Below are 10,953 nucleotides of genomic sequence, written 5' to 3'. Positions count from 1 at the left end.
GCAGCCCGCCCGCCCCCAGCGGCCTCCCTCCTCCGAGGATGGGTTTCGTCACCCCGCAGCCAGAGGGAGGGGGACGCTCCCCCTCTGCTTTCTGCCTGAGCCGCGCAGTGAGATTTGGGTGCTAATACTGTAATCCCGGAACAGGCAGAATTAAGACTTAAATGAAATGCTTCATGTATTGCAGCATGCCGTGTTGCCCAGCCTATCTGGGAGGAGTTAGATAGCAGGTGCAGGATATATTTTATGTTTTATATCCATAGCTGCTTTTGAGAATAGCTGTGCTTCATGGTCAGATTATTCTCATTTTCCCACTGTTTTTAATTCCAGATTCTTGCTGTTTGCTTTCCTCCAGAAAAGCTCCCTCCAGTATCTATCTGTATTACCATCTTATAGGCAAACTCAAAAGGGTTTCATCTCCAGGGATGTTTGGGGAGGATCATATTTCAGTCTCCATTACAGCGTCATGCTGTAACCCCTAATGTGACCCATTCCCAGCTGCGTGATGTGCCCTGCAGCCATTCATTCTCTAACCACGGAAACAAATGTCTGCCGGTAACAACTGAAGGAGATCCTTCAGCCCCAGTTCTGTTTGAGAAATCAGTGCCTGTGAGCGACCCAACTAAAACCACATCACTGGCACTGACCTTCTGGGGACCTATGAGCTGCAACACTGTGCAGATAAGCCCTGCTGGGATGTGCGTGGTCCTGGCTTTGGGCAGAGCAGTGGACCACTGTCATCTTTGAATCCCTTTCTAGCCCTGCTACTATGGCTTTGTAGATGAGTGCCATAGTTTTCCTGGCTTCTTACCAGGCTCCTTCCTCTCTTCACCAGTGATGTCACAGTCAGTCCTCAGACAACCTGCCACCACCCTGAGCAGTAAAGGGAGTAAGTGTTGTGCCTTAGGCTCACTTCAGCTCTCTCTCATTAATCCTTCCTCTGTTCTCATGAGTTTTGTTACTTCCAGTCTTGCAGGAAGACGAATTTCTAAAGCTGCCTCTCTAATGGTACTCTTCAAATTGATTAAATGCATCTGTCATGTGGACAAAAAGCTGGATGAGGCCGAGGTACCCTCCAGACAAGTCTTATCACTGAGGTCGCCCTCATGTCAGGGTGAAATTGCCCATAACAGTCAAGCACACGACAATGCTTTTGTGGCAGAATTTCTGCTCTCCCCAGGCACTGAGTAGTTTCTATCAAGACGATTTCTGCTCATTTTCCCAAAAACAGCACGTGGCTGGCTGACCAGTCATTCAAATGCTTAATCCTATTTTGAATATGAATCAGGCTTTGGCCTCAGTAACACCTTACAGAGAGGAGCTCTAAACCCTCGCAGAAATGAGTTTCCTCTCTATCTTCTTTATCTCATTGAGCTTTCTGCAGTGTTTTGCCATAATCAGAACTGGATTCAGAAGGGACTGCCTGGGTGTCCCTTGGACTGAGTGAGCTCCCAGCCTGTGCTATTGGGCATCCCATCACAGAGGTGCTCCTGTAAATCTTTCTCTCAACTGTTTCTGCTGAAAAAGGCAGTTTCCTCAGGACTGTCCTTCTGCTGGTTCTGCAAAGATCCACTGATTCGAGTTATGTTTCAAAGAAAAAGCCATTTGAAGCAAAGTTGTAGGACTATCTTGAAATGATATCGCATTCCAACCAGAAATCACATTTGGCCAGCATGCTGGGCCCCCTTCTTTCTTTCTTTTGCATCAGTTGAAAACTCAGGGAGTTCTCTGCAGGGGTCAAAGAGATTTGGGCATTAGTATGGAAGGATAAGAAGAGGGATTAATCTCGCTGTCTCATCTTCTCTCGTGGTATGATGAGCACCAGAGTGAGGAAGGCTCATCCTGTAATTAAGCCCTGACTCGAGACTTGGAAGCTTCTTTGCAGTTACTGCCTCTGCTACAGGTTTCTGAGTGAACGCCATGGTTCCTTGCTGTCCAAGGCTGGAAAACCAGGGTGAAAATGTTGCCTGGAACCAAGCTGTGTCTGATCTGCACAGGGTGTAATTCCTTTGGGTCAGAGACTGCCTGTGATGCAAGTTGAGCCTGCCTCCTTTGCGTCCCAGAAAGGCTTAGAATTACAGAATCACAGACTGGTTTGTATTGGAAGGGACTTTAAAGCCCACTCATCCCCAACCCCTGGCCCCACCAGTACTGGCTGCTCCACCAGCTCAGGCTGCCCAGGGCCCATTCCTTGCCTTGGGCACCTCCAGGGATGGGGCATCGCTCTCTGAGTGAAAATTCTCCCCCAGCATCCAACCTAAACCTCCCCTCTTTTAGTTTAAAGCCAAACCATTGCCTGGAAGGGAAATTCACCATTCGGTTTCACTTCACTCCTCCCAGCCTTTCTTGCTCAGTACCTTCCACACTGGGCTGAATGGAGAAGACAGGTGACAAATCCATCAGACACATTCCCAGTTTGGGTAGAGCATGAAGGAGATCGTCATCAGAGCTGTGAGGGGGCACAGTGAGACCTTGGGAATGGGCAGTACAAGAGAGTGTCTCATGGTGGACCTGGCTGCAGATGTGCCCTGGGGGAGGCCAGGATAAAGCTGCTGGAGAGAGGGGATTAAACGGTTCAGTGTCTGCAGGCTGCTTAAAGGACCACACGCTATTTTTTCCTATTCACAAGCTGCCTTTCAACAACAAACCCAGACAGAAGCACTTGCTGCCATGCAGCTTTCTTTGGGCTTGATGGTAAAGCTTTGGGCATGACGAGTGCAACATGTCCATCCAGGTCACACCATACATCGCGTGGAACATGGGACATCACTGAGGGTCAGCTCCCACTGTCCCAGTGGTGCAGGTGATGGCAGGGTTTGGTCTCAGTTTTCTGCTTTTTCAGATTTTCAGGCTCCTCAGAACCGTGACACTTCATAGATCTTGCGTTTAACAATGCGGCCAGGACAATGTGTTTTAGAAATCATTAATTTGGATCTTCTCCAAATGGTCTCCATCAGGGTATTTTAGCATTTGCTTGTCAAATTTCACCCAGAGGCTGAGCCGTTTCTGCTTGAACTAAAAATAGGGAAAATGAAAGGGATAAGAAGAGGGAAAGGAAAATGAAAAGGGAATGTTCCTTGCAGTTTTAACAGGCAGCTTGGTTTATCCATCTTGCTACCAATGATGGATGGGGTTTTGCCCACACTGGGATTTGCTGAGAGGTTTGTATTTTCACCGGTTTTCGCTTTGCATGCAAATGAGAGTTCATTGTCTGCTGCTGCTTTTGCACAGAAGCATAAAAAGCTTGAGTGAGGCAAGTGGGCAGCAGAAAGCTGCGTGTCCGGGATGGGAGCCCATCAACACCCCCAGGCTGACCCTTGGTAGCACCAACAGTTCAGCAGGAGAGCGCTCGGAAATGGGCAGCTCTGCAGGAAAAAGAGGACTGTATGGATCTGATTGTTTGTTATCATTGGTGTTCCCATTGATCTGCTGTTCCCTGGAGATTTCTTACTGCTGGAGGCAAAGTGCAGATCTCGGGAAGGGCCAGCCCTGAGGATGAATGCGTTACCCAGATTAAATCATATTTTTCTTCAGATTGAATGCAGGTTCTGCAATGGATGAAGCTCAGCTGTTTCAGACGGGTCATTCCAGGTCTGTTCTAGCTTCAGATCCTGATTTTGTATCCCAGCTGAAGGACGATGGGCAGAGTCTGCACTTCTCACATTGCTGTGGATTTAATATCTTAATGCAGCCTTGGCTGAGCGGAGCACCTATTGAATTACCCACAGCACATTAGTCGAAATCTCCTGTTTGAGAACCCACAGAGCCTGACCCAGCTCAGCTTTCAGGAGAGGCTGATAAGATCTGAGAGTGTGGTAGCATAGTTTTAGGTTTTAATTGGGTATTCATTAAAGCATTTCCACCCACTGCTCTTGACCATGGGGCTGTTGGGGAGAGAGCTGACCAACACCTGTACCTCTCTCATCTGCACACCTGGGTGCTGGCATCCCCTGCACCATCAGGCAGAGTGGGGGAAGCTGTGTGAATTACTAAGTCCATTAGCAGCCCTCCTTTGCTGCATGGCTGTGAGCTTTCGATGAGAGAATCCCAAAGAGGCTCTGAAAGTCACGCGAGAGGAGAGATGAACCAGATGGCTTCTCTGCAAAATCAAGATTGGATTTTAGGTTAGTTTGTGTATTTTCTAGTAACTTAAAATAGCTTTCTTTCTGTTTGTTGAGGCAAATAAGACAAGACATTAATATGCACATCATGGCAGTAAATAGGTTTCAAGGAAGCTTCTGCAGTGCTGGGGGAGGATATTAGGGCTGGGTGTTTTCAGCAGCGATGAGCCAGCTAGTATGCAAAAAGCTTCTGCCCTTACAACACAGGGAGAGGACTGGGAAGTTGAGAGAAAGTACGTTTTTCCATTAGTGTGTATACAGAAAGGTTAATCAAGAGTTCAAAACAGATAATGGCGCTGCTTCTAATTCAGTTAGGTCTAATGCTAAAAATGCACATTTTGGGGAATGCTTTTTGAGGTCACCCAATTATAGACATGGTGCAGCCCTCGAGATCATGCGGGCAGCGTACGAATGAAATGCTCTTCATGTTGACCCACTCTGTATCTCTTTTTATTGCTATTTTTCTGGCCCTTTGCAGACTTCTAAACACTGTCTTTTAGAAATTACATTGCCTGGAAAAATCCACTGGGCTTTTTTGCAGGGGAGTTAATGGCTTTTATGAAGAGGTTTACCTAATACGAGCTGATGTTTTTGGTCTCCTGAAACCAGTTCTGAACAGAGCTGGAAGTGAGTGTTAAAGATGGGGCTGGTGCTGTCTCTTCTGTGCTGAGTGTTGGAAAAGGAAGCGTTTTGCTGTGTCCTGCTTTTGAGGACAGCAAAAGTACATTTCAATTAAAAACCAGGAGGAGTGATTGAGTAATTGCTTAATGTGTCCAGTCAGTAAGAGAAAAAGGAACGCCTCAATTAGACAAGCTGGATTCATCATTCAGGGGGGATAGCGTCCTGACTGTCCACATAAAACATCATCACATAAAGCAGCGTTGCTTCTGTTCAAACATACTCTTATAATAGGCAATATTTGATGTGTATTTACCTTCTTGGTTTACAAGAACAAAGGTAAACAAGGCTCCTGAAGCAGGTGGTTCAACCCCTTTCCTCCTGGCTGGTCCCCTCCACCCCTTCCTCACCAATGGGTTGGACATCTGCAAGTGTCCTCATGGTGTATTGATGGTTGGACTAAATGATCTTAGTGGGCTTTTCCAACCTTAATGATTCTGTGATTCTATGATTCACTGCCCTGTGCCAGAGACTGCACTGACATCCAGGATTCACCATGTCTGCTTGCCCTCGTACTCATCTCCACATCCAGCTTCACCACTTGATGTGGCACACAGCAAACGTAATCGTTGAGCTGTATCTCAAAGACCTGCAGAGCCCCTGGCTGCTGGAGGGGAGAGTGAGGAGGGGTGAATGAATGGCCCTGAGCCCTCCCAGGGGACAAGGACACTACTGCACAGCCAGGCTGAGGACACTGAGGAATGGCACCTGCTGGGAGAATGGGATCACTCAGGGGAGAAGTGGTACAGTGCCAGCTGGAGGGGTTAAAAGCAATGCTGTTTTCGGAGCAGACCTGTGGAGTAGGGAGAAACTAAAATGAGTTGTCCATTTATTGTGCTGATACGTGTTTATTTGGAGTTCAGGATCTGAAGGCAGGCTTGGCTGCTAATTTTAGCACTACTGGATTTCTTGGAGTGTTTTTATTACACAGATAAGGAGCGGGGAGAGTGGTGCATAATGAAATTTTGCTGTCGGATGGCACACATTGCAGTGCCTATCCCAGCCCATACCAGGACAGACTTGCAGGAGAGGATGCCGTGTGCTGGGAGTCCCATCTCTCCACTTCCCTCACTGAACGTGATTCTGTTTTTCAGGGAATGTCTCCTTTCCTTCAGGCATGGCTCTGAGGTGCGTTACGCTGCAGCACAGCTGGTGCTGAGCACAGACTGGTCCCAGGTCACTGGCGTTGGCTTGACAATGTGTGTGTGTTTTCCTTTTTATTCTTTAAGCAAGAAACCCCAGTGTTGTGTTGACGCAGAGCAAGTAGCAATTCATTTGCAATTCCCCAAATGAAGCTAAATTTCTCAGAATAAATTGACCATGAAAGCAGCATCTGAGCAAACCCAGTTTTCTGATGGATTGCTCAGTCCTGCTTTGAAACACAGGCATTCAGCTTGAAGAGAGCAACTTGCGGCCCCTGCCCACACTCCCAAGTTCCCATTTCTAGCTCTTATCTAAACCAACCCTCCATTTTTTTCAGGGCTTCACATGATTTACAAGGCATTGTTTCCTGCTGGCAGCAGATTGCACACTTGCAAGGAGGACATTTGGAAAAAGCCAGAAGTGGAGTGACACCAACCGGCACAGCTACCCAGCTCTGTGTGAGGACAACAAATGGGTGCTTAAACAGAAGTGTGCTTTCGCATAGTGCAGTTGGAGATATTCTCCCTTATGGTGACTGATGGTCTGAAGGCAGGTGGTAGGGGATGGGTGAGGAGGGCAGCAGAGGCCATGGACTTCGCCATCACCTGCCCGTGGGGATGCCTGTGGTGGGGGAGGATGTGTGTGCCCAAGTCTGGTACAGAAAGCTAGGGTTGTGCCACCATCCCTAAGGGCATTTCTAATTGTATCTTCTTTGGTGGGGAGGAGTGCTGGCTCGTAGGTATCCGCCTGTGGGTTCCATGTGGCCAAAGCCATGAGAGGATATGCACACATGTCGATCAGAGCTGGGTTTATCACGTCTCTTTTTCTTTATTGCCGCCCTTCTCCGACTTTGCTTCCCACTGACTCTGTGATTTCCTGTTAAAATATAACAGCAGAGCTGTGCATTTTAATCCCGTGTAATTGCAGCCCTCGTCACCTCGTCCATCCCATGCATCCCACCTCCACTTGCCCCTTGCCCTGCAGCGACACATCGACAAGCTATTACACGAGGAGGCTGTGAGGGGCTCTTGTTCTCCTTTCCTCCACCCTCTCATTATTTTTAGAGCTCAAGGTTCCTTGCCTCCACCCCGTGCAGCCTCCTGAAGCAGGCAGGGGCCATGAAAGCCACCCCCGGTGCAGGTGTGACTCAGCCATGCAGTTTCGGGGCTCTTTGTGCAGTTTGGAGGAGGATGAGTCACAGAAGGCGAAGGCAGAGGCTCAGCTGGCAGGATCAGGCGCTGAAGGTCCATGGCTTCCTACAGCAATCCCACCCCTGGTGCAGGCTGTGCACTGCAGATGTGGGGCGACCGATTGGATAGGTACAAATTATCATCAGGTCGGCTGTGACTGAGAGAATTTAAAAAAAAGAAAAGAAGTTCCTTCTTCATTAGAAGGTCTGGGGAAAATGGTTCTCTGTTAACACAACCTTTGTCAGCTTTCTGCGGCAGGGGCATGGGGTGTTTCCACAAACCTCCTGCAGAGCAGCATGCAGCCCTGTAGCTCTGGACTGACATTTTTCAGTGAAAACCAGTGAAACGGGAATTGCCCTGATCAGCGCTTATATAGGAGATGCTATTTATTTTTCCTGTCCCAGACATCAAGCAGAGCAGTGTCAATAACTGTCTCCTGGAGACATTTTTCTACCCTGCTTCTACAGAGACCCTATCAAACTAAAGACATCTACCAATTGTTTCGTATTCCTTTGGACTCAACTTGCTGTACAGGAGATGGATGATGACTCAGAAGGCTTGGATGCATTGTGCGTAAATCAGCAATGAGAACCAATTGTTTTATGCTAACATAGAAGCAGACTAGTCACCAGTTGGTTGTCCGATAGGAGAACTTTGGCTCCTGATGGGGAACGGTCTCAGTATTGTGCCCATGCCGAACTAAATCCCAAGAGACTTGGACACATAGCAGGCACAAGGATGGAGCACAACTGCTGAATACTGGTGCTGTACACATAATGAATCTATAAGCAAAATAAGCCATTTTGGCCTCTTGATAAACATACACTGTTGGGTTGAACAAGCAGTGGGCACGCACCAAAAGCACCCTTTTTCATGGCAACAATGCTGAAAGTCATTTCTTGGTGCTTTTTGAGCAGAAAGGCTGCTATGCTAGTAGATACCTTCTCCATAACATCTTTATTCCTGTGGAAAAGATAGATCTGGAACAAGAAAACATTTCAGCTGTTACTCAAGTTTTGACCAAAGGCTTTGCACCAGCCATTACAGACCTTACAGAAGAACTCTGCGAGCATAATTGTTGGCTTTCTGAGCAAGGGTAAAAGTTTAAAACTCGTGGCACAGAGCATGTAAAAACAAACCAAGAGCAGTCCTGCTGTCAAGTGTCCAGTGTATGCAGGAGCCCGGCGAGAGCCCATGGCCAATGCGTTGTATCGCTGGCAGATCTCTCTTGCTGGGTCTGTAAATTCTTGTCCAAAGCCCAGAACAATCAATGCGCTCCTATTGAGTTCCTTGACCTTGGGATTAGGCAGGATGTAAAACAGGAGGACACGGACAGCAATAACATGTTTTGGAAAAGTTATGCAAATGATGTTAAAGTACACAGTTTAAAATATTAGCTCTGGCAGAAGAAGACTGCTGAAGTTTCAGTCAAGGGGAACAAATACTCAATAAATTAAAAACTCCAGATTTGGCTTTGAAACAATTGCTTTGTAAGCAAATGTTCCCTTTTGTGGTCTGCGTGAAATGTGCTTGGGGAAGTGATCTGGGGGCAGATACTGCCATCATCAAATCCACCTGAAGAAATAGCTCAAACTTGCACTTCTGTTGCCATCCAGGAGCTTGTCAGAGGGCCGACAACTCCCTCTATCCTTTTCCACATGCCAGGGATCTTCCTAGAGCAGAGCTGTGACCCATTTGTGCTTGCAGGGGAAAAACTGCACCACTGCTGCCAGCTCAGAGCCCCTTGGTGCCAGCCCAGCACCCGCCGTCAGCAGGGGTTGGCTCACATTGTGCAATAAAAGCCCAGTCCATGGTGGGATATGTGTATTTTTTAAACCAATGCTGTAAGTATGCATATCTTTGATGCTTTCAAAGCAAAGTCTAGATCACATAATGCTGTCTTCTGTGATGATTTCAATTATCTGGTAAATCTGCAGTGCTTTTATCCACCATGAATTCCTCTCCCTGAAAGGAGAAAAGAGGTCAGAAACCGCAAGAAGGTGCTGGCAAAAAAAAGTTCAGTTATTTGGCAGAACAAGGAACTTAGTGGCTAGGAGCACGTTTATATAATGAAATTAATAAAATGGGACCAGTCAAAGGTATGTTGCGGTTGGGCAGGGGAATGGCAACTGGAGTTGCTCTGGCTGCTGCTGCTGTTGCTCCCTTGGCTGTCACAGCCAAATGCCTCATGTGTTCATCTTCTGAATGCTGATATAGGTACATAAATGTGCCTGTCCCATCTTACAAAGGGAAGAGCAGGACAACGGGGTTTAAAATGAATTGCCTTAGCCCTGGGTGGCATGAGCGTATGGGATGGGGAACAGATGTGCTGGCTCTGGCTGTCCTCCTCATCCCTTCAGTGAAGGTTCTCCCTGTATGGGCTGAAGCACAAATCCCCACTGCATTATAAGGAACACAGAGCAATATTAAGGGGATTGAACGTGGCATTGGTCACTCCTTGCCAAGAGCTGAGGAAGAGGCAGGGCTCCTCTGCAGCTTGGATGCAGCAAAGCCCCAGGCTCCCTCACTGCTGCTCCGTGCAGCAATCAGCTCAGTAGTGTGCATCAAGCCAACTGCATGCATTTCACATCAGTGGTCACTGTCCATTTATCTCCCTCTTTCTTTGTTCAATCCCTCACAGGTAATGTGGTGGATCTTACAAGAGTTATGCATCAAGAAAGAATCATAACTGGAAAACTCTGCAAATTCAGACTTCCAAAAGATTGTAAAATGTTGGTGAACTCTGAAGCCCTGCCTTCTCTTTTCACATTTGGCTGCAGTGTTTCCCTGATTAAGGACTGTGCACAGCCACAAACACGTTGCCCAGGTGGGACTTGAGTTCTATCTGCAGACTGCAGAGCCTGGAATCACACTGCCCAAGAAGGAGGTGAGTCCCCATTGCTGCTTCTGTTCTTAGAGCCATCCATGACATGCTTTTGGCCTGTGCCATCGGTATATCCACTGCGGTCAGAGACCCTGCCTGTGGGCAGTGTGCATGTAGCCTTTGTTTTACAGGTTGAGAGCTAATGGTTATGGTCATGGGTCATCAGATGCCAGCTGGCCACTCTCTGAAGGACAGTCCCAAGCACATTTAATTCAACAGCAGAGAGGCAGCCTAATTGAATTGACAGTCCGCTTACTGGGAACTGGGGCTTCTTTCAAGATCTGGTCATTTAATGGCAGTGAATCTCAGCCTCAGTGAAAACTCCTGGATTTGACCCAAAGTAAATTAGTCAAAAAGCATAGCAAAAAAAGGGCCCAGCAAACCTCCTACAGATTCTGAGCTGTGTATGAAGGGCTATGGAGGCAGCTCTCTTTATTGTCCTCTTTCTTGTGGTCTTTCAGAGGATACATTGGGCAAATACCACAGGAATGAAGGAAATACTTTTGCCAACAGAAAAGCCACAGATAATGGCAAAAGGGCAACCCTGCTAACAAGTTTGTTGATGGTATGTTCTGCCTTGGGCAGAAACTGCTGAGCGTTATGTACAGCACTTAAACTTGATTATTTCATGTTGTGCAACTCTAATCACTTCTGAGTGTTAATGTATGCAAATTAGGAACAGGATTAAAATTATAATTGGGAGTGAAATGTGGTCTTTCTGATGAAGCATAAAATTAGCTGTGTCTCAGCAAAAACCCGGCTGAACTGTGTATAGATAGGAGCTTCTTCCAGAGTTGGGGCATTGACTGATTGAGTTCAAAGTGAATTTAAAAAAAAAAAAAAGAGAGAGACTTTAAGATACTTACAATGCATCCAGGAGCTCTGTGTGGTGTTTAGAGAGCTGCTAAGGCAGCGGGTAAGAACCCATTCTGTTTTATTC

Source organism: Gallus gallus, chromosome 9, assembly GCF_016699485.2.
Source record: "Gallus gallus isolate bGalGal1 chromosome 9, bGalGal1.mat.broiler.GRCg7b, whole genome shotgun sequence".
Lineage (NCBI taxonomy): Eukaryota > Metazoa > Chordata > Aves > Galliformes > Phasianidae > Gallus > Gallus gallus.
Note: the sequence above shows the minus strand (reverse complement) of the source record.